This window comes from Pinus tabuliformis, chromosome 3_2 (genome assembly GCF_031772625.1).
Source record: "Pinus tabuliformis cultivar Carrire ecotype Pingquan chromosome 3_2, CPIR1, whole genome shotgun sequence".
Classification (NCBI taxonomy): domain Eukaryota; kingdom Viridiplantae; phylum Streptophyta; class Pinopsida; order Pinales; family Pinaceae; genus Pinus; species Pinus tabuliformis.
This window is the reverse complement of record NC_142302.1, coordinates 162,914,350-162,938,838: the sequence shown is the minus strand read 5'-3', so window position 1 is coordinate 162,938,838 and position 24,489 is coordinate 162,914,350. Positions and strand designations below refer to the sequence as shown.

At 39.0% G+C, this 24,489-nt stretch overlaps 2 pseudogenes; both read right to left on the bottom strand.

The window, feature by feature from the left end:
- Positions 1-571: 571 nt before the first annotated feature.
- On the bottom strand, positions 572-1,626 carry LOC149180307 (dicarboxylate transporter 1, chloroplastic pseudogene; annotated as a pseudogene).
- Positions 1,627-1,937: 311 nt separating this feature from the next.
- The window catches only part of LOC149180306 (uncharacterized), a 38,739-nt pseudogene continuing 16,187 nt past the window's right edge, over positions 1,938-24,489 (bottom strand).

The following is a 24,489-nucleotide window of genomic DNA, read 5'->3' as shown; positions in this document are numbered from 1 at the left end:
TTTTGTTGAAGATGAGTTGTGGATGACCAAGTGTTGTCGAAGACAAGGGTTTTGCATGGTTGACCCATAACCGAGGGTTTGTGGATGACCCATAACCATGATGCACAAAGATCCAAGGATAGAGATACCTTGTAATGCTTGTGAGCCAACTATGATATTGACAATGTGTGGCCAAGCAAATGGATTTTTCTGGGAAGGATTTTGCATGGCTGACCCATAACCATGAGGAACGAAGGGCCGAGGATAGAGATATCCTATAATGCTGGTGGGTCAACTATGAGGTGGACAGTGTGTGGCCGAGCAAATGGAATTCGTTGATAAATATTTTTGTGTGGTTGACCCACAACCATAATTAGCGAGGGTTCGAGGATAGAGACACCTTGTAATGAACCTAAAGATCACTTGTCGATCTATCTACTAGAGATTTGGTGGCTTATGTTTGTAGATTCTCACAATCCAATGAGATGTTGTAAAGATGCCATCCAAGTGAACAAGTTTCAATTTTTGGTCCCATGGATATGAGTTGATAGGCCTACCATGACATTGCCTTCGCATTAGAAGGGGTACCTTGTCACAAACAAAAATATGCTTCAAGATAGTAAGAAAAAATAACCTTATCACCATAAACACCCCTAGCTGCTAGAAAATCATAATACAAAATTATGACACACACTATTGTTCTATAAATAATGAGCCACGAACCACTATTTTTTCCATAGTAAACAGAGGCTGATCTAATACCATAATGTGTAAGGCCTCTCATAAGTTTTGAAAGGAAAGAAAGAACCATTGCCCCAAATAAAGGTGGGGTCCCTAAAGAACTTGCAATAGATAAAAAGGCACTAAACATTGCCCCAATATGTGCTGCACCACTTGCAAAGAAGTAGTGAGAATAAAAGTACAACAATACCAATATTCCAAAAGAAAGTTGCCAGGACAGTCCAAGTCCACCAACACCCTTCACAACAGTCTAGATAAACAATGAAATAAGACCATATTTGTTTAGATATCCTACCATTGCAATGAGTGCAGCACACCAGGTAAGAGTGTCCCACACAAATGATTCATCCAAGCACTCCTTCCATGTCACAACCCCTGTGCAGAGTAGGACATACAAACCAAGGATCGTTGCAGTGACAATATCCACCTTTAACATTCCCCAAAATATCCAAAGACCCACCGTGACCAGTAGCGAGCCGCTCATGATGATATCATTCTTGGTCATCGATGCCATATTATGCAGCTTTTCCCACGCGAGCTTCGGCGCATCGGGACTTCTCTTGACACACTGGGCGAGTATATCACATAAAGAAGAAGAAGCATAACAATGATCATAGACACCTGACACGTCACCAATGCCATCAGTGCCCAGTCCGTCTCTGGCCAATGGTCCCTGCGACAAGATTCACACTCAAGGGATTAGCTGCCATGGTCGTCAAGAACATGGCAGAGGAAATGATGGACGTTTGGAAGCAGGTGAGCATGAGCCATGATTCCAGCCGTCGCTCTGTCCCATCACCAACGTTTCTTTTGCGGGCCACATAGAGATTTCAGAGGCAAAAAGATGTCGACGACACGAGCGGAGAAGAAAGTGAGCACAACAGCATCGAGGCCCATCAGTGCCATGACCCCTAGAGGCAATGATTGCGTAATGATCTCCACGATCGTGGTCAGGAATATCGTGAGAAACTACCAGGCGTTTTTCGTCACCCCCACTGGTGCCGGCACGAAGCATAGGAGGACACCAGTGGCGATCAACGTTGCCAGGCTTTAGCGCTGCGCCTTGCCATGGCCGCACAGGCGGCACTGGTGGAGGAGCCGCCACAGAGGAAGCACGTGACCTTCCAGCCGTCGGAGCGTTAATGGGGCAGTGGTGTCGTAAGCCTTCTAATGGGGCGAATAATGATTGTTTCTTCACCTGGATCTTGCTGCCTCCCTCACCATGATGAGACAACATTGTGTCTCTTTTGTGATTGATAATATTCTTCCAACTGAGCTGTAGCAACGGACAACTCATTGTACATAAGATTCACAGGGGTTGAAACCACATGAATTCCGGCAAGATTGTAGATGCTGAGCTTTAGAGTGGAATTCATTAATATCATCATCATGGGCACACCAGTCTCATCAGCTCCCTCGTCAACATGGAAATTGCTGAAGGAAATACTCTGCAGGGTAATCTGGGGCTTGTAGGGATGGATGGAGCTCCACAGTGATAGAAAAATATGGGAAAAAGAAAACCAAAACACGATACAAAGAGCACAACTTGACAATGACGGGGCCAAATATTTTTGCCCCCAGAATCATCATCGCGGAACATTTCCTTTGCAATGGCATTGGCATGAGGCCACTTGATTATGCTATTATTTTCATCAGGGATGACCTTGCCCCAATAACTGGGTGCTCGATAAAGTCCATGAGTGGCATTCCAACCACGACACCGACACCAAGCAATTCGAGGTCGACCTGAGTACAGTGAAATTAGCGGAGTGAATGGCTAAGGAGTTGTCCATCAACGTTCAGTTCTGCACGAAGTAGAGAGGCCTCTGTCGCATCGATGACGACGAAAACCCCATGCTTGACACCTTCGACTCCGACTTCACATGAACGCAACATTCCTCGACATGTCTTCGAATCCCCTCATCAACTCTGGCACTAGAAAATCTGATAGTCTCTTGATCCGACCGATCTCCAGGGACTATAGAATGATTATGGTCTGTACAATATCAAAAACAATGGCTGTCAATTTGTCCACGAGCTCCGACTGCGGAATCTTAGACATCTCTCTAAACAGAGCCTCGCTATACCTCTCATTTGATTCGAGATCAGCTCAATGCGTTCAAAGATGAGGGTTTGGAGGCTAACAATAATGGTTGTTGTAGAGGCCTTAGGGAAAATATTTTATTCCACTAACGTATTTCATATGATTCGAAATATGCACCTAGAGAGGGCAAAGGTTTTTAATATTGCGAGTGAACTAGACACACTGGAGACATTTCCACTGGTGTGGACTGGGACCAACTCTTGCTTTGATCGGAAGGTAAGATATAACCCACGGGTATCGATCTAGACCACATAGTTCGCAAAGGGGTCGATAAGAGAGGGCGAATAGTTGGTGCCAAATTTGCGAAACAAAATATTATGAGAAGATATGAGAAATTTTACTACAGACCTTTAGAACCTTGATTACCATGGAATCATAACTTGCTTTGATACCACTGATTAAGATCTTGGGGCCCTCCCCAAGATCCGAGTAATTTTCGCACCAAGAAAAGAACAAAAGTGAACCAAATGAGAAAATAAATCATGAACTAACTCTTATTAGAACAGGAAATGATAGTTGCAACTACATTGCACTGGAGAATCTGTCCTCTTATAAAAAGAGGCTTGTTATTTATAATAGATTTTAGCTACATTACCATGGGTGAATTTCCATTCGGATCATTACCATGGGTAAATACCATGGGTGGGAAAGTACCATGCGCGGATTTCCATTCGGATCACATGTTTAGATTATTTTTAGAGAATGATGATGTAACTTTTCTCAAATCATAGAGAAGGTATTTCAGCGGAATCAAGTGACTGGGTTAGTCTATTGCACTGAACTATTTAGATCAATTGTGATGGATTCGTGTAATCTCAGAAACAAGTTCATATCAAGTTCAATGAAAAATCCTAGTGAGACATTTCAGATAATCTCAAAGAATGGGTTCATAAAGTTAGGTGAATATATATCACTATGACTACAAGACAGTGTATGAGTATTAAGGTCAAAAAATTGATATGTTTATGGGCAAAATACCAAGTTATCACAGAACTAAGACAAGTGCAATGAAGAAGGTCTACAACTCGTTGAATAAAAGGAACTTGGTACAATTGCCTGTGGATATCTATGACAGTAAGAAGTATGATAAGGGCTACTACAGGACCAAGGATGAGGCCGTAACTAAAGATCAAAGTATATTTAGGATGATATAGAACCATGAGCATGTTTTGGGTGCCACAGAACTAAAGTATGTCACCATTAAGAAATGATCAAAGCTTGACAGAGTTGACTTGACGGGGGGAGTCTCTAGGTTAGGTTGTGACTTGTGAGAGTCTTGGTCGTCTCATCTTGTTCTTAATCTACTAAAGGAAGAATTTTTTGACCAAGTTTTCCCCTAGAGTGGGGTTTTTCCATGGCTGCGTGCCTACATCTCGTGTCCTCTTTTATTTGTTGTTTTACATTAGTATTGATGATAAGAAAAAGGTATATCGAAAGAAAGAATAATAATAATGAAACATCACAAGATAATGTCATAATAAGAGAAATCGATTATCTTGCCTCACTTTGGATTTTTCAACATGGTATCAGAGCTATGGTAAAAGAAGATAACCTTATTAGCAATAATATTTTGAAATTGGAGCAAAGTCACTATTTGAGGTTGAATTCATTGTCAAGAGTAGATCGAAGCATCCAAGACAATGAAAGGTATAAGGCATCCTTAGGTAAGAGATATAATTTTAAGAAACCTTCACTATGGGCATAAGTTCATCATTTAAGGGCAGAACTGGAGTTCATCATTATCACCAACATGCTACAACAACAATGGCAATCCCCCTACACTTGAAGAAAAATTTGAAGTCAAAATTTCTTATATAATTTGATCTAAGTATGGTCTAAAATTTTGACTATGAAAGGAATCTGAAGTCTGTCCTATGGAGAAAGAAATTCACGCCTTGAGGATATGAATTGATAGTTCAAACACAAGGTACCAACTCATGGAAATCAAGTAAGTATTGTCACTTAATAATATGCACATGCAACAAGTCTAATGAGTTATCAAATCAGAGGTATGTAAACACAAGGTACTTATATTCATAAGCTTTTTAATATCTCTAATCTTAAATGATTCATAAAATCCTTGTTTATAACTAGTCTATGGTAAAAAATTGTAATCCTTAGATAACATATGAAAATATCATTTTAAAACCTTAGCCCTTATCTTCTGGGGTTCACAAGTAATCTAGGATGTCAAGTAAGTCCTAATATTGATTGAAGGAATAACTTGAGTTTCAATATCATAGGGTTCCATCCTCCATGCTTATGTAGAAGATCTAACTTGAGAAATTAAATAATTTTCTTGGTATCACATGTTTTTCTTGAAATTATGTATTACATGTATAAAAGATCATGACTTAAATACAAAGAGAGCACTTCAAGGAATCCCTACAAGGTTTGTCAAGGAACATTTCCAGGTATGTCTTAGACTATACACCTTATAATATTCTCTTACTATAAAAAGTACGTTCATCTTATTTTGAAATTTGCGTTACTAACATCGTTACGTCTTGCTGTCTTGAATCATAAATATTATTGTTTAGGATGATTCATCATTTGATAAATCTACCCTCTTCAATCCTTGATTGTTCTTATAGAACCCGTTCTCTACAAAACTCTAACTTAAGGGTATGATAATGATAATGTGTGAAACTCTAGCCTGGTTAGGGTTATTGGGAAATGTTATTTGAAGTTTTTGATGTCCTGTTTGGGGTTTTGGTATGAAAACCGTATCTTGTTAGGATTGAATGATGTTATCCAAAATGCAAAACCTTTGAAGTTTTGGTAAAGTAAGGTTTTTCTATGTTATGAATTGAAACACTAGATATTTAGGGTTTGATTGGGCCTATAAGTAAAACGCTTGTAACGTCTTTAAAGTGAGTTCCTAGGAATGAATCCATAGGTGTATATGAGTCCATTTAGTTGAAAGCCTAGCCTGGTCTAGGTCAATATATGTCTAATATATTAATATTGCCTGACATATAATGTGCTTATTCATGATGGTGAATTCATAGATATATGAGTTGACCTAATTGAAGTTTGTTTATTTAGGATGATAGTATTTGTGAATTCTAGGTTTTGGGAGTTAAACCTTAGTAAAAGTTCAAATCTCTAGTGTATGATGACAATATGATATAAGATTGTTGAAATCTAAGTTTTAGTTATGATTGATATTTGATTGAGAAAATCTAAGTTTTATTTGTGATTGATATTTGATTGAGAAAATCTATATTTTGGAGCAAACCCTAGTGGAATCTAGTCATGTTGTTACTTTGAATTGAGCTATGATTGGTTTTGATTGTTAAAAAATCATGTATGAAATCTATGGTTTGTATGAAACCCTAGTGAGAAGTCTAACATGTGAATTATGAAGTTGTTAGATACCTTTTTTATCTATATTTGTTTCTAGGATTTGGAACATGATGTAGTAGGGTATGTCGTACCTTTGAAAGAAACTTTGATACCCTAGATGTAATGATAGTTATGAAATGCTCAAAGTCTTGATGAAGTAGTTTAGGGTTTATAACAAAAACCCTAACAAGAAGTTGAAGAGTATGTGTCTCTTGTTTGTAATTAAGTTTGGGCAGCTGATATATAAAGTTAAATGCTTTTGTGATTTTGTTATGGCTAGCTTCATGCTTCCATAGTTTTGGTTGTACTTTCTATCTAAGTTGTGCATTCACATAATCTTCAAGATTGCAAAGATGGTCGTAAAGTAAGTTAATATGATAAGCATGATGTGAATGATAAGGATCATGATAACTCTGATGAGAAGGATGGAAGCCATGAAAGAATCTTCATTGTCATAAAAAGAAGTAGAACTCTCTAAATTAAGAGGGAGCCTGGATGAAATTTCCCTAGGAAAAGAGGGAGCTAGAAAGAAAGAAATCTCCCTAGGTGATCCAAAATGGATCTAGTATAGACTCTAAGTCTAAAAATATTCCTCACAAATGAAAGTCAAAGGATGCTCTTGGAAATAGTCTCATTGCATAGATCTCTTCATTCTGAATCTAATGCAATTTGAATGGATCAAAACGGACTCCGGAAGAAGGAGTTATTGTAAAAAGAAAATTGCCCAATGTCTTTAGAAAATGAGGCAAATTCTTATAAATGGGACTTAAGGGCTCCTTAAAGAAATCGCATTGGAAAGGTTCAAAGGGAGGACTTAACCATAGGTGGAAGGACTTCCCAATTGGCGATCCCTGACATATCGCATCGAGGAAAGACTTACATATGATATCGGAACCCGGGCGAGCCGATTTGTGATTGCGATAAAGCGGGATCGGCGATCAACATTGTATATCACATCAGAGCTGGCTATGGGATGTTGTTCAGACCCCGGGCTGTTGGGCAATGTGACTGTGAAATACCGACGTGATTGGCGATCGGGATCACAAAAAATACAAAGGGTCGTTTATACATGCGACAAGTGACTTGCGATAGTGCGATGACCTATGACGCAATCGCATCCTAATCGTTGGATTGCGAGCTCGATCGGATTGTGGAGATTTAACGGGGAGTATTGCATCACTATTGTGTTAAGTCCATGGACTTGGGGCTCCTTCCTGTTGCGATTGCGATATTGCGGCCAAAGGCGGACCTGATGGGATTATAAGCGCGATTTCATATAATTTGAAATCCGGATTTACGAGATTCCTTTGTATTTCCATGTAATTGGGTTTTTTGGCCATACGCATTGCGATTGCGATATGCGATAGAATGAAGGACCCGAGAGGATTATAGGGCTGATTGCATATATTTTGAGTTCTGATTAAACGACTCATGATGCGTTTTGCCTGTGTATTCTGTTATTTGGCTATTTTCGGGATTTCTGCACAGAAAAGCAAAACAACCAGGTTTCTTGTGCTCGCTGGTTCATTTCCATTGGAAACAGTCTCTCGCACCTGTGCCATGGTGTAAGTGGGATTTTTGTAATAGGAGTTATAGAAGACACAGAGCCACAGAGCCAGTGAGCTGAAGGGCTAGTCGAAGAGACGTAGAGCTACAAAGGAATGATTCATCATGATGAGAGACAGAGGAATGGCTGGGGGAGCCACAAAGTCGGAGGATTCCTCAAAATGCAAAGAGTATGACTCTCACAGGGGGGCTCACAAACATGTAGCAACAGAAAAGTGAGTCTCCCTTCAGGGAGCTCACAGCTGGGAAAAGAGCTAGAGCCAAGAGCGAGAGTGAGAGTGAGAGTGAGAGCCGAGATTAAGAGCGAGAGCCAGAGTTGAGAGCTAGAGCCAGAGTGGAGAGCCAGAGCCAGAGCCAGAGCGGAGAGCCAGAACCAGAGCGAGAGTGAGAGCCAAGAGCCAGAGCTAGAGCCGAGAGCCAAAGCGAGAGCCGAGAGCGAGAGCCAAGAGCCGAGAGCGAGAGCCAAGAGCCGAGAGCTAGAGAGCCAAACAACTGGGGATAAAAATGGTATTCTAAGCCTAATGGTTTAGTCGTAACCTATTGGAGTTGAATGTGGAACTTGTAAAAGAATTCACCATAAACCTAAAGAGTCTAATTGAGTTGATTAGAGCTCAAGGAGATATAGCCCAAGAGGTTTGTGTGAAATCCATATTATGTTACTGTTATGTGTGATTGCGTATTGCTGCATTGTATTTGTTGTTATATGTTTTATATCAGTTCAAGCAAATAAAATTAAAGCACTTAACAGTTAAAGTACAAACACAAGCATACACCTATTTCAAGTTATTTATTCCGCATTTGTCAATATAAGTCTAGATCTTGGAAATTGTTTAAGCTTTGGAGTGGGAGAGGTTCTTGTAAGCTGACAAGAAGCCTTTAGTGCCCCATTTCAGATCAGGTGGTATCAGAGCTGGTTATATCAGAGCATCAGGTTGATTAACCCCACCTTCAAAGAAGGTGATATCAGAGTAAGTTATACTAGAGTAGGTTGTATCATGAAGCAAGTTGTATCATGATGCAAGTGGTATTAGATCAGAATGCTTGATTGACAGAGCAATCTATATGCTTGTTTGACTTGAAAGGTGTTCAAACAGTAGAAAGAATTTAGCTGTTTGATTGTTTGTAAACTGACTATTGTGTGAGTTTACGGAGGTGAAGGGAAAGCTATTGATAGCTAAGTCCAGGAGAGGACAAGAAGGAAGAAGGGCTGAAGGCATTCTTCTTATCCCAAAGGACCTCAAAGCAATCCTTGAAGCACAAGAGGTTTGTTGCAAAAGGTTGCTTGAATAAGCTCTTTGTTAATATTGTTTGAAGTTATTTTGTTCATTTTGATAATGACAAAATTCTACAAGTGAGTCCTCAAATTCTTCTTTCTTCACAAGATTCTTTGATGAAGACAAGAAGCAAGACTTGTTCACCATGAGGGATATGGTGAGATAAATGTATGAAGATGGAAGGAAGAGCATCATACTTAGAGAGAAGTTGAATTCCATGAAGGAAGAGAATCAGTTGCTTTCTGATGAATTGCAGGAAATGGAGAGGCAACTTCACATTGCAAATATGAACCTGGAAAGGATGCATGAGTTAGAGACACAACTCCTTGTTTCCAAAGAAGCCTTGGTTAAGTATCAGCTTGAAGAAGAGGTAAATAATTCTAGTTTGTCTTCAATTTCTTCTAAGAATGATTATATTGGTTCTTTTGAAAAACATACCAGAGGTATAGGGTCCAAGTTAATGTCCAAAATGGGGTATGAAGGAAAAGGCTTGGGAAAACATGCATACGGTATTTTTGAGCCAATAATGGTTGAGGAAAGGCCTAAGTATTTGGGTCTTGTCTATGGACAATCTTATGGAGAAAGTTCCAAAGTTGCCATGAAGATAATTGAAACAGTTCCAAGAAGGAGTTTCATGTCAGGTCTTCTACCTCAGAAGTGTAAAGATTGTATTCATGGGGAATGAAATAGCTTGAAACATCATTTGCAAAAAGAAGGAGTTCATAAGCATACACTTGAACCAGAGAGTTGTGGAAACTCTGAAACCATTGAAGAGGTTGATGGTGTTCCAAAGGGAGCTACTTCTTCATTCAATTCACCTCCTCATGAAGGTAATAAAGGTAAAAGAGAAAGGTATAAATCTGGTTCTAATCATATTCCCTTTGATTATGTAAAGCATGATAAATTTCCATACAAGAATGGGAAAAGAATTTCATTTTCCTTTTGTGGTTTGGATAACCATAATGTTTCTAGACGTTGGAAGAGAATGGCCACATACAGGAAAATTTTGAAGGAAAGGAAGAAAGAAGCCAAAGGTCCATTGGACAAGGCAAATCATGCTGTCAAGAGGATGCACATGTGTTGCACTTACTACCATAAGCAAGGAAATATTGCTGCAAAATGTTGGACTCTGAATCCAATAATGCCTCCAAAAAACTTGAAGGGGGTGGAAAGAGAGAATGGCAGGAATGGAAAGAAATATTCCATGATTGATATGTTTCAGGATGATTCACATGTGATGTGCAGACAAAGGAAGGACCTTTGAAATGGATTGGTAAGAAATGGTTAGAGTTCTTATCCAATTAAAGTTTTCATATCTTTTGATGTGAAAATAAATATACCACATATATTTGCATTTCTTTGTTAATGAGATGCAAGTTGCAGGATTTTACCAAGAAGGTGAATGGAAAAGTTGATTGGGAGACTCACTTTATTACTGCAACATTATATTCATTTCAGCTTCGAAAGTACAGTGTGCTTAAGTGAAAGTTGAAGGATGAAATGCATGCATGAGAATGATGTGCATGAACACAGGGATGCTGATGATTTCCTTGTATTTGAACATGTATGTGTAATTAACTTAAAGGGTTGATTGCTTTGTTTTTAAGCATGCTTGTAATGTTAATGTTGACTTGGAAAAATTTGATTTGGTCTCCAAGATGGAGATAATGATGAAGTGTTTCATCTTTGAAAAAGAATCCTAAAGTTCTTTTTCTACATGCTTGACTTGAAGGGTCAATTGTCTTAAAGGCATGTTTTGTTGGCTTGTTATCTAGTCAATCATTTGTATGTAGATGTAAGACATGGAGGTAATTCACAAGATGTGAAATTTGTTTCTTTTGATGAAGCAAGAGTTTAGGCCATCCAGTTGTTGTCTGTAATCCTGTTGTTGTTGACAGTATGTCAAATAGGTACAAATGAAAATTTTGTGAAGTAGATGTAACTTCACATTGGTTTAAGCTAGCTTGGACCAATGATTAAGGCATAGAAGTTCAAACTACCTTCTGTGACCTTCTTAGTAGGAGTTCTGCAGGAAGTCAAGGAGGAAGACAATTCTTCCTAGGAGGACAAGCACATCCAGGAAGGGAGTGTTCAAAGACTTTGGTTCAGAGGCACTATGCAAGGCAAGTGTATGGAGGTTGAAAGAAGAGGGTGAGGTACTCTCATTTAATGTTCAGATCAGTATATCAGTATTTTGAAGTCCAGAAGATTTTTAGTGGGAAGGCATGATCCAAAATCGATCTAGTGTAGACTCTAAGTCTAAAAATATTCCTCACACAGGAAAATGAAAGTCAAAGTATGCCCTTGGAAATAGTCTCATTGCATAGATCTCTTCATTTTGAATCTAATGCAATTTGAATGGACCAAAACGGACTCCAGATGAAGGAGTTATTGTAAAAAAATAATTGCCCAATGTCCTTAGAAAAGGAGGCAATTTCTTATAAATGGGACTTAAGGGCTCCTTAAAGAAATCACATCGGAAAGGTTCAAAGGGAGGACTTAACTGCAAGTGGAAGGACTTCCCGATTGGCGATCTTCGACATATCGCATTGGGGAAAGAATTACATATGATATCGGAACCTGGGTGAGCCGATTTGTGATTACGATAAAGCGGGATTGGCGATCAACGATGTATATCGCATCAAAGCTGGGTATTGAACATTGCTCAAACCCTGGGCCATTGGGCAATGCAACTGCAAAATGCCGATGCGATCGGCGATCAGGATTGCAACAAATACAAAGGGTCGTTTATACATGCAACAAACAACTTGCAATAGTGCGATGAGTGATGATGCGATCACATCTTGATCATTGGATCGTGAGCTCGATCATACAGTGGAGATTTAATGGGGAATATCACATCGTTGTTGTGTTAAGTCCATGGACTTGGGGCTCCTGCCTGTTGCGACTGAGATATTGTGACCAAAGGCAGACTTGATGGGATTATAACTGCGATTTTATATAATTTGAAATCCGGATTTATGAGATTTCTTTGTATTTCCATGTAATTGGGATTTTTGGCCATAAGCAATGCGATTGCGATATGTAATAGAATGACGAAACCGAGAGGATTATAGGGGCGATTGTATATATTTTGAGTTCTGGTTAAATGGCTCATGATGTGTTTTTCTTGTGTATTCTGTTATTTGGCTATTTTCAGGATTTCTGCACAGAAAGGCCAAACAAACGGGTTTCCTATGTCTGTCAGTTCATTTCCATTGGAAACAGTGTCTTGCACATGTGCCACATTGTAAGCAGGCATTTTGTAACAAGAATGTGTTACAGAAGACGCAGAGCCACATAGCCAGTGAGATGGAGGGCCAGTCGAAGAGACGTAGAGCCGCAAAGGAATGATTCCTCATGATGAGAGACAGAGGAACGACTGGGGGAGTCGCAGATTCGGAGGATTCCTTAAAAGCTAGAGAGTATGACTCTCATAGGGGGCTCACAAACATGTAGCAGCAGAGAAGTAAGTTTCCCTTCAGGAGTCTCCCTTCAGTGAGCTCACAACTAGGAAAAGAGTGAGAGCCAAGAGCCAGAGCCGAGAGTCAGAGCTAGAGCCGAGAGCCAGAGTCAGAGTGAGAGCCAAGAGCGAGAGCCAGAGCTGAGAGCCAGAGCCGAGAGCTAGAGCCAGAGAGAGAGCCAAGAGTGAGAGCCAGAGCCAGAGCCAGAGAGAGAGCGAAGAGCAAGAGCCAGAGCTAGAGCCAGAGCCAGAGCCAAGAGCCAGAGCCAGAGCCAGAGCCAGAGCCAGGGCCGAGAGCCAAATCCAAGAGCCAAGAGACAGAGAGAAAAACAGCCAGGGATAAAAATGGTATTCTAAGCCCAATGGTTTAATCGTAACCTATTGGAGTTGAGTGTGGAACTTGTAAAAGAATTCAGCCATAATCCCAAAGAGTCTAATCGAGTTGATTAGAGCTCAAGGAGACGTAGCCCAAGAGGTTTGGGTGAACTCCATATTATATTGCTGTTATGTGTGATTGTGTATTGTTGCATTGTATTTGCTGTTATGTGTTGTCTATTAGTTCAAGTAAATAAACTTAAAGCACTTAACAATTAAAGTACAAACACAAGCATACACCTATTTCAAGTTATTTATTCCACATTTGTCAATATAAGTCTAGATCTTGGAAATTGTTTAAGCTTTGGAGTGGGAGAGGTTCTTGTAAGCTGACAAGAAGCCTTTAGTGCCCCATTTCAGATCACTAGGTTAAGAGGGAGCTTGAATAAAAGAAATCTCCCTAAAGTAAGAGAGGGAGAAAAAATGAAAGGAATCCCCCTAGTTGAAAGGGAGGTCATACATAGTCATGATGGACACCTTGATAGAAGAAATTAGAGAATGAATTGGAAGGGTTGCTAAGATAAGAAAATTCGAATCGATTTGTGGAATGTGTTTCTGCATGAGAAGTAGGAAATGAAGCTTCATGGTTGAAGAATATTCTGTCAAGTTTCTTTGGAAAAGATCTAAGAATTACTATGAAAAGTTGAGAAGCAACATCAAGTTGTTTGAAAGACCCCAAAGGTTTGTATCCATTTATGTACATTTAAAGGTTTTTAACTGATTGGGGTTGTGTTTCGTACAGGTAAATCTCTCAAAATTTGGATAGCATGTCTTTACTTGCTTATTGTTGTCAATCAATTTGATTAGGATAGATTTGTTTTTACGGAAGGATTTGTTACCGATTAGAATAATCGGGAAGTTTAGGCTTTATGTGATACATTGCCTGGGAGGACATCTGGACGACACTTTGTGTTGATGTCTAGGTCCCGAAGTAGGGAGGGTGGCGTTGGTCATGGAGCTCTGACCTCAAATATGCACCTAGATCACTAGGTTGATGGTTATTATGTAATCCCGATGGTACTTAGATAGGCTGAAAGATTTACTCCATCTTAGTCCCACTCGGATAGATTTGCCTAGTCAGGAATCTAGTCCATGGCATTGCGGTGCCTAAATTGTTGAGAGACCTTGGATAGATTTCCCTAGTCAAGAATCTAGTCCATGGCATTGTGGTGCCTTAATTCTTCATATATTATGTGTTTTGAGATCCTCCACGTACCTCTATATTTATATGTAAGTATGAATACCTCCCTAGTTAAGAGGGAGCGTTGAAGAATGTAACTAGGTTCGGTCTTCATTGTTCTTGAGTCAAAATGAAATATATTTCTCAAAATAAAGAAAAAATAATTTTTATTATTAATTGAATTGACTTGTTAAAGCATGGGTTTCATGCTTGGGTCAATTTTCATAGGTCAAGCCTCCATTGTAGGCTTTAGGATTTATAAGTCAAAGTCAAAGACTATCTTGTTATGTTAAACTCCTCCTGCATCAAAGTCTCCTTAATATCAGCGTCAAAATAAATCATCATCAAGTCGGCTACACTCATTGAACTCATGCCAGATCAATACAGAAGGAAACTACTATATATAGGAGTGAAACCTTCGGTCATAAACATATAAAAGAATTCATGAGATCATAGAAGTAAGTGTGGATTATAGGTTCAGTGAAAAATCTCATAAGGAGGTTTAGATATCATAGTGATGGATTTCGGTATATATTAAGGGGACATGTTTAGACCACTTTCAGAAAATGAGGATGTAACTTCACTCAAATCATAGAGAAGGTATTTGAGTGGAATCAAGTGACAGGGTTTCGGTATACTAAAGTGAACTATTTGTATCAATTTCAGAGTGATGGATTCATGTAATCTCATAAACAAGTTCAGATCAAGTTCAATGCAAAATCACAGTGAGACAATTCAGATAATCTCAAATAATGGGTTCATAAAATTAGGTGAATATATATCACTATTACTACAAGACAATGTAGGGCTATTAAGGTCAAAACGTTGATATGTTTATGGGCTGAATACCAAGTTATCACAGAACTAATGCAAGTGCAATGAAGAAGGCCTACAACTCGCTGAAGAAATGAACTCGATATAGTTGCCTATGGAGATTTATGACTATAAGAAGTATGATAAGGGATACTATAGGACCAAGGACGAGGCCATAACAGAAGATCAAAACATATTGAGGATGATAAAGAAACGTGAGCATGTTTTGGGTGCAACAAAACTGAAGTATGCCACCATTAAGGAATGATCAAAGCCTGACAGAGTTGACTTGATGGGGCAGTCTCTAGGTTAGGTTGTAAGAGTCTTGGTCATCTCATCTTTTTCTTAATCTAATGAAGGAGGAATTTTTTGACCTGATTTTCCCCTAGAGTGGGGTTTTCCATGGTTGCGTGCCTACATCTTGTGTCCTCTTTTATTTGTTGTTTGACATTAGTCTTGATGATGAGAAAAAGACAAATCAAAAGAAAGAATAATAAGAATGAAACATCACAAGATAATGTCATAATAAGATAAATTGATTATATTTCTTTACTTTTGATTTCTAAACATGGTATCAGAGCTATGTTAAAATAAGATAACCTTATTGGAAATAATATTTTGAAATTGGAGCAAAATTACTGTCTGAGGTCGAATTCATTATCAAGAGTAGATTGAAGCATCCAAGACAATGAAATGTATAAATTCTCCTTAGTTAAGAGATATAATTTGAAGGAACATTCACTACGAGCATAAGTTCATCATTTAACGGTAGAACTGGAGTTCATGATTATCACCAACATGCTACAAGAATAGTAGCAGTCCTCTTACACTTGAAGAACAGTTTGAAGTCCAAATTAATTATATAAGTTGATCCAAGTCTGGTCTAAAATTCTGAATATGAAAGGAATCTGAAGTATGTCCTATGGAGAAAGAAGTTCAAGCCTTGATGATATGAATTGATAGTCCCGACACAAGGTACCAACTCAAGGAAATCAAGTAAGTATTGTCACTTAATAATATGCACATGTAACAATACTAATGGTTTATCAAATCAGAGGTATGTAAACACAAGGTATTTATATTCATAAGATTTTTAATATCTCTAATCTTAAATGATTTATATAATCCTTGTCTATAACTAGTCTATGGTAAAAGATTGTATTCCTTAGATAACATACGAAAATCTCATATTAAAACCTTAATCCTTATCTTCTAGGGTTCACAAGTAATCTAGGATGTCAAGTAAAAGTCCTAATATTGATTGAAGGAATAATTTGAGTTTCAATATCATAGTATTCCATCCTCCATGGTTACGTAGAAAATCTAAATTGAGAAATTAAATCATGTTCTTGGTATCACATGTTTTTCTTGAAATTATGTATTACAAGTATAAAAGATCATGGCTTAATACACAGAGAACACTTCAAGGAATCCTTACAAGGTTTGTCAAGGAACATCTCCAGGTATGTCTTAAACTATACACCTTATAAAATTATCTTAATATAAAAAGTACGTTCATTTTATTTTGAAATTTGTGTCACTAACATCGTTATGTCTAACTGTCATGAATCATAAATATTCTTATTTAGGGTGATTCATCATTTGATAAATCTACCCTCTTCAATCCTTGATTGTTCTTATAGAACCCTATAAATGTTCTTTGGAAAACTCTAACTTAAGAGTATGCTAATGATAATGTGAAACCCTAGCCTGGTTAGGGTTATTGGGAAATTTTATTTGAAGTTTTTGATGTCTTGTTTGGGGTTTTGGTGTGATCATGAAGACCCTATCTTGTTAGGATTGAATGATGTTGTCCGAAATCCCAAACCTTTGAGGTTTTGGTAAAGTAAGGTTTTTCTATGTTATGAATTGAAACCCTAAATATTTAGGGTTTGATTGGGCCTATAAGTAAAACCCTTGTAATGTCTTTAAAGTGAGTTCCTAGGAATGAATCCCTAGGTGTATATGTGTACATTTAATCGAAACCCTGGCCTAGTCTAGGTCGGTATATGTCTAATATATTAATATTGTCTACCATATGATGTTCTTATGCATGATGGTGAATTTGTAGATATATGAGTTGACCTAATTGAAGTTTGTTTCTTTAGGATGATAGTATTTGTGAATTATAGGGTTTTGGAGTTAAATATTAGTAAAAGTTCAAATCTCTGGTGTATGATGACAATATAATATAAGATTGTTGAAATCTAAGTTTTAGTTGTGATTGATGTTTGATTGAGAAAATATAGGGTTTGGAACAAACCCTAGTGGAAGCTAGTCATTTTGTTACTTTGAATTGAGCTATGATTGGTTTTGATTGCTAAAAAATCATGTATGAAATATAGGTTTTGTATGAAACCCTAGTGAAAAGTCTAACATGTGAATTATGAACTTGTTAGATACCTTGTATATCTATATTTGTTTCTAGGGTTTGCAATATGATGTAGTAGGGTATGTCATACCTTTGAAAGAAACTTTGAGACCCTAGATGTAATGACAGTTATGAAATGTGCAAAGTCTTGATGAAGTAGTCTAGGGTTTATAACAAAAACCCTAACAAGAATTTGAAGAATATGGGTCTCTTGTTTGTAATTAAGTCTGGGAATTTGATATATAAATTTGAATGCTTTCATGATTTTGTTATGGCTAACTCCATGCTTCTGTAGTTTTGGTTGTACTTTCTATCTAAGTTGTGCATGCACATAATCTTCAAGATGGCGACGATGGTCGTAAAGTAAGTTGATATGATAAGAATGATGTGAATGATAAGGATCATGATAACTCTGATGAGAAGGATGGAAGCCATGACAGAATCTTCGTTTTCATAGAAAAGAAGTAGAACTCTCTAAATTAAGAGGAAGCCTAGATGAAATCTCCCTAGGACAAGAGGGAGCTAGAAAGAAAGAAATCTCCCTAGGTTAAGAGGGAGCTAGAAAGAAAGAAATCTCCCTAGGTTAAGAGGGAGCCTAAATAAAAGAAATCTCCCTAATGTAAGAGAACGAGAAGATGAAAGGAATCTCCCTAGTTGAAAGGGAGGTCATATCATAGGCATGATGGACACCTTGATAGAAGAAATAAGAGAATGAATTGGAAGGACTGGTGAGATAAGAAAATCTGAATCGATTTGTGGAATGTGTTTCTGCATGAGCAGTAGGAAATGAAGCTGCATGGTTGAAGAATATTCTATCAAGATTCACTGGAAAATATCTAAGTCCATACTATGAAAAGTTGAGAAGCAACATCGGGTTGTTTCAAAGACCCTGAAGGTTTGTATATATTTATGTACATATAAAGGTTTGTTACTGATTGGGGTTGTGTTTGTACTGGTAAATCTCTCAAAAGTTGGATAACATGACTTTACATGCTTATTGTTGTCAATCAATTTGATTAGGATATATTTGTTGTTACAGAAGTATTTGTTACAGATTACAATAATCAGAAAGTTGACGCTTTGTGTGATACATTGCCTGGGAGGACATATGGATGACACTTTGCGTTGATATCTAGGTCCCGAAGTAAGGAGGGTGGTATTGGTCATGGAGCTCTAAACTCAGATATGCACCAAGATCACTAGGTTGATGGTTATTAAGTAAGCCTGATGGTACTGTTGAGGCCTCGAAAATCGCTGCCACAACAAAGGGGAAACCACCCGGTCCGGACCTTAGTACAGCTCCTTTTCCGTTTGGAATAGTGGCTCCGACTGGGGATAATGGGACCAGTTTCCCAATAATGAATAAAAGTGGGATGGATGAGTAACTTATGATGTATGATGGTGATAAGCGAACAGCTAAAACTATCAGCGAAATATAGTAACTATAATCTAATCCCGGGACTTATCAATCTTTCAAAGCGTAGCGTTTGATGATCTGTGCTTTAAGGTAGGCATATAGATGACTCTAACACTAAAGCATAGACGTTTAAACCATTTAAGATTGCTCTGCATAATTAGTTATGCAGAGCGATAATAGCAAATTACTACACATTGTCATTCATATCATTGCTACATGCATGATTAAAAGAAAGGGCATATCACAAAACATCCAATAGTGGAATGCAATGAAAATTTGCGGTTATAGCGCATACATGTATTCAACAATAGCAAAAATAATAACACAGCAATTCATATGAGAGGAAAGAGGACAGATGCAGATAAAAGTACCATGTAAGCCGCTCAACAATCCATTATATAAATCGCTATGTCGCAGTCCTTTCTTCAAACCAAAAAAGCATTCCAAACAAGAGACAATAGTGCGCAATTGCATAAAACAGCCTTCTTGTCAAATTAAGGACTATTGGTCGAGTTTCACAAAAGAATATAGACTGAAGCACAGTAGTGCAAACTTCAGTCTTTAAGTCTATTACAAAATTTTACGACCCTTTCCAAAACAATGAAAGGGTCTATAAATACTAATCTAATCTAAATATCTAAAAGAAACTGAAAATCTATTAAATTGGCATCAATAAATGTTTTCCATCTTTTTTGGGCGATCTGGCAGTCGGCAGCAATGCTTCATTCGGTGGGCTCTTTGCCTTTAAACCTCAGCTGACATATCGCCAGCATTGGCTCTGCTTCCGGTGGAGTATTGAGACGCGACGTGAGCTGGGCATCATATGTGGCATCCTTAATGTCGGGGATCAGGCATTCGAGAGCATCTGTTAAACACTTAAGAGCCGACCTTTGAGTGTGCGGCTTGATTAGAAAGAGCCAATATGCGTCGGAGGTTAAAGTATTTACTCTAGCAATTAACTTTCTCCTTTCCTCCAGTTCATGATAACTTGTTTGTTCAATCATGTTTGCCATGGTTATGCTTCCAGGTGTGCACTGAGAGATCATGCTGGCCAAATAAAGTGTGTTGTTGACTAGATCTATCATATTGTTGGCAATCATTTTACACCTTGAAGCTGCCCTTTCCGCTTTCATCATCTGAGTGTTCCATTCCGTGAAGAGTATGTCTTTGTATGTTTCATAGATTCTAGGCAAGTTCGTTGCCTTCCCTTCATCAGAATCTTGCCAATCAAGATATTCGGCTATAGTTTCTTCAGTTTGATCTAGCTCATTTCTGGCCCTTTCTATCTGCTTACACACTGTTGTAGATATTTCACATAATGGCTCAACCTCGGTAAGTTGTCGGCATAAGAGTCTAACTAGAGATATTAATGCACTATTTATTTGAGCTGCCTCTGCTCTGAAATCTTCGACTTTCTTAGTGCCTTTGATATCTTCGAGCTGTGCTAACAGTTGAGCGATTTGCTCATCTTTTGACTTCGTCATTAGCTCGTTTGCCGCTCTCAATTGTGTCAATGCCTCCGTTAACTCTTTCTGCTTCTGGATTGCGCTCTGGTCAATCCTCTGTTTTTCCATTTGCAGCTGCTGGGTCAATATATTGTTTTCTTGCTATTGTGTCAGCAACTGCTCTTCTACCTGTGCTGCCTTATTTCGCGCCTCTGCTACTTCTGCTTGCAATGCCCAAATCTCTTGGTCCTTAGTCTTTAACAAAAGACTTACCTCCGATGCTTTATCAATAGTTGCTGCAGAATAAGCTCCTGCATACTGCAATAGCTTGGTTAGGTCATCGGAGGGGTCCAATTCCTCCTTCCAGACTACATTCCCCGTGACTGTTTGCTCAGGAAAGATGGAAGGTTGATCAAGCCTTCGTCTCTTCCTTGAGCGCTTAACAACTGCTTTGTGCTTAGGGCTGTAGAAAACGTCCAGGGGAGGAATATCTTCCACCTGGAGCACAATCTGATCGGAAGGGTCTTTGGTGATTACCTCGACATCCTTTGAAGTGGGTGGGCCGCTGGTTCCGCTTAGAACCTGAGAAGAAGTGGTGTCTGGTGCGTCGCTTGTCTTAGAGGTGTCTTTGGAGCTTTCCTTTCCACTGATAATGGAATCGAATTGATCCCATTGTTTAAGCAATTCAGGATCCATGGAGGTCTGTTTGTGTTGCTCCGTCGGGGATTTACTCTTCTCCTTTTCTTGTTCCAACTTCTTTTGCTCCTCCAGTTCTTTCCGCTGCTGCTCCTCTAACTCCTTTCTTTGTTTCTCTTCTTGCTCTCTTCTTTGCTCATCCGCTAATTCCTTTTTCTGCCTATCTGCCAGTTCTTTCTTTTGTTTTTCTTCTTCTTCCTTCTTCCGCTGTTCCTCCATTTGCTTCTGCTTTCTCTGTTCTTGTTCCTTCAGCTCTTTCTGCTGCTTTTCCATTTGCTCCTTCTTTTGCCTTTCAGACTGTTCCTTTCTCTGCTTTTCTGCCTGCTGCTTCTTCTGCCTTTCCTCCTGTTGTTTCTTTTGTTCCTTAATTATAACAGGAGGTTGGCTTGTTTGTTTCTGACCAGGCTCGCTTGAGGAGGACGCTGAGGTTAATGACAATAAATCTAGAGACAGAGTTTGCAACCTCTGCTCTCTAAGTTTATTGAACTTAGTTAAATTCTCATCATTGTATCTCATCATGGCAAGCTGTTTGGTTTGGCTTATCGAATCGGCAGCTACGAACAGGTCATCAAACTCATCTTCTTGATGGTCAATCTTTGTCAGTTTGGCCTATTCTAGGGCAAGATAAGCAGTCTTCCTTGGATCATAGAGTCTGGCTGGCATAGTGGGCAGGGATAAAGCTTGCATCTTTATAGCCTCCTTTTCTGCATGCTTAAGATTAAGCAGAGTAAAAACACCCATCCTCAAGGGAAAAGGGGGCCAGCCCTTCTTCTTCTCATTCTTGAGAGTTTGGGTTACACTATCGGCCATGATTTGGTAGGAGATCTCTCGGGCTAACAGTTTGTCTGGAACATATAGAGGGAGAATATGCGGCTTGGCTTGGCTTCCATAAACCCTAATATAGGTAAAATTCTCTTCTCCAAACCATCCTGCTATAGCTGGTAGGTCGAAGGAAGCGAGATAGGAAATTTTGGGAATAGGCCGATCGAAGATGGAATAATGAATGGGAACCATAAAACCATTGCAAATTTGATACAAATGGTCCTTGTAAGAGGACTTCCACAATTTCTGATGATACACATGAATGGGCGAAGGGTCTTGGGTGGTCCATCTCCAACCGAGGATGGGAAACTCAGAGTTAAAGCACAATGTGTCCATAATGTAGGCACTATAATAAAATGGGGGAATTTTCCTTTCAGTGACTACAGATTTAGCTCTAAAATCCCGAATAGCTACAGTCAACTTATCAGAAAGAATGGTGGCCCAATCCATGATTATACTATTAACAGCGGCCTCCATCAGGGGAACCATTTCTATATCAAAATTGGCAGAATCATGTAATCCCCATAGCCTACACATCATAATTCCCGCATAGCAATAGGGAGAAGCCAAAGAATCAATGGAGTACTTACCCGAGCTTTCGTGCTTGTGTTTGGCCGGGTTCTGTGTCCAATCTTGAATGGGCTCAGATGATGTTTCATTTTCAGCTGCAAACTTCTCCAAGAAGTCTTTGTTGTAGATTTTCTCTGGCTCAGGCAAATGATACATTTGCCTTAGGTGCTCTGGCTTAAACGACCCAAAAATCCGCCCGTCTCTCGTGTGGAATGTTCTGTCAATGATCGGAATTTCCTCGATTTCCCATCGCACTACATCAGTGTAGGGAAGGACTTGCTCTCTGGCCGCTATTCTGTAAAGAAAGGAATCGGCCAATTCTTTGAGAGTCGCATCGGACTTTTTGGTTGAATCGGCAGTAGCCATTGTCACTGAAACTTCCGGTTGCTCAGCTTCTAATAAATTATATGTGCCCTGCCATGTAGTCTTCTTGTTAAGGCCAATGCACGTAGTGTTTGAAATGAGGCCTTTCTTCTTATCTGTGGCAACTTGCCCTACTATAGGTGTAACAGCAGAGCCCGTAGTCCTCTTGGATCTTTTCCCCATCATGCTCAGACTTCTCCCAAAAGACGAATTCTACACAATTGCAAGAGAAATCGTAACAACATAATAACAATGACACTTCACAGCGGGATAGATATATCATTTGAAGCGTGCCAAGATTAATTTTCAAAAGTGGCTGCGGATCCAATCGCTTAGAGGATATTACAGATGCATTAATGGTGATTTGAGGCCTGCTACCCATTAAATGTGATGATTACACCGTTATCCGGGTGAATGACTCCCTTAAGCGTGCAACAGATATTCTCGCGGTTAAGCGCTGGTGTTCGTTAATCGAAGGGGCAAAATCTTTTAAATACACACGCATTACCTTATCCCTTGCATTTAACGGCATTTTGGGATTCGTGCTTTGTCAACCGGATATGAATATAAAATTAAAGCTTTAAATAATGGCTTTTAAGAATGCTGACCATCGATGAGCGATATCGCATCGCTTCGGGGAATAAGTGCTGCACAATTATTACCAAAAGATCCTACCGACAGGCGATAAGCGATATCGCATGGGGCTAGCGCATGGAAACGGAGCTAGGTACACATAAAGTGGTTTGGGGTTTACCGATTGCGATATCGCATCGCATCGGGGGTAGGAACCGGGCGCCTTACTGAAGTGGGTGGAATTCTGCCGACGGCCGATAGCGATATCGCGTCGGGTCGGGACTTATAACATAAAGCGGTCCCACGTGATGTATCGCCGATAGCCGATATCGCGTCGCGTCGGGGGATGAGTCATGTGCCGTTACTTGGTGTGCATGTAATATTGCCGATCGCCGATAGCGATATCGCATCGACGGAGACCAAACTGTCATTTGAATGCATGTCTCATGTTATTGCGATATGCGATCTTGCGATTGCTTTATCGCAATAACAAAAGATTATTTATTATTCGAAACTTTAATATCCCAAAAAGGCTTAAATATATGAAAACTCATTTGATTATCCGGCCTTTTTTGAGCATAGAAGCATTGATGCCAAGATTTTAAAAGGGACCCATTCCATATGTTAAATTTTTGCAAATACGAATAATATGAAATGGGGGGTTGTTGTAGGGCACAACAATTGGCGATTCGCTGGAAGAACCAGTTATCTCAAAAATTAAAAACCAACACTTAAACTTTTTTGAAAATAGAAACTTAATCAGAAGGGAAAACTTCTAATTTAACGGGATATTCACGCGGTCTGAGCCAAGTGAACTTATTCTGTTAACTTCTTTTCTATTGGCTTCAAGAAAAATAAATACATCCTAAGTCTTTAAAATAGGCCTTTTATTGGTTTATAATGATAAAACAAAAACTTTCCCAAATCAGCTTTTATAATTAACTCCTCTGTCATAGGTAGAGCCTCTGTTGCCAGCAAACGTTTATAGTCTCGACAGGGATACCTTTTAACCATAGTATTGTTCGCTTTTCCATTCCCATAAGAGTGTAGTTAACAGAATGAATCTAAAACATGTTTCCATATTTTATTTTGCACCTGTTTTTTCTTCTTTGTCATTAATAAGATAAAAAGCCATTGTCCTGGTTTGGTGGCCAGCTGTTGACAATGCCATTCACTGGTAATAATTTAACTGAACAAGCTGGCTCGTGATGAGACCTCTTGTCTTGAAATTTCAAGCCATTACCCTGTTTTGGTAGGCAGCATTGGTAATGTCAGTCAAACTATTTTCCTATGAACATGGTAAGCAGGCTTGTAATAAGACCTCTTATCTTTAATCTTTTATATTTTAGAATTACACTCTGAGTAACCACAAACTTTAGCGAATGGGGT